The sequence below is a fragment of the Penaeus monodon genome, chromosome 27 (genome assembly GCF_015228065.2).
Source record: "Penaeus monodon isolate SGIC_2016 chromosome 27, NSTDA_Pmon_1, whole genome shotgun sequence".
NCBI classification, from domain to species: Eukaryota; Metazoa; Arthropoda; class Malacostraca; order Decapoda; family Penaeidae; genus Penaeus; species Penaeus monodon.
In genome coordinates this window covers 1,572,797-1,573,152 of record NC_051412.1, presented here as the reverse complement: position 1 = coordinate 1,573,152, position 356 = coordinate 1,572,797, and positions in this window count along the sequence as shown.

The following is a 356-nucleotide window of genomic DNA, read 5'->3' as shown; positions in this document are numbered from 1 at the left end:
TTAAAAAATCCTAACCTACCGAGAACCCGATAAATATCCTGATACAGCAATAATAATTTCAATGATTATTCCTAATATCATCGTAATGAGACTGCTATGATACTGTCAATCGGCATTACGAATCATTAGAAAGACAAAATGCTGCATTTCCAACTTAACAGCGCAGTATATCCGATAACGAAAAATGTATCATTTTTACTCAAAATGCAGAAGATGGAGAAATTTTAAGAATTCTTAATTTCAAATTTTTATTTCTGAATGAGCAGTGTTTAGCCATTGCATCGTGCAGACTCATTCTACACAATTTTGCGAAATAAGGTTAAAAGAATTTTGCCATTTATATTTTATTTATTAAT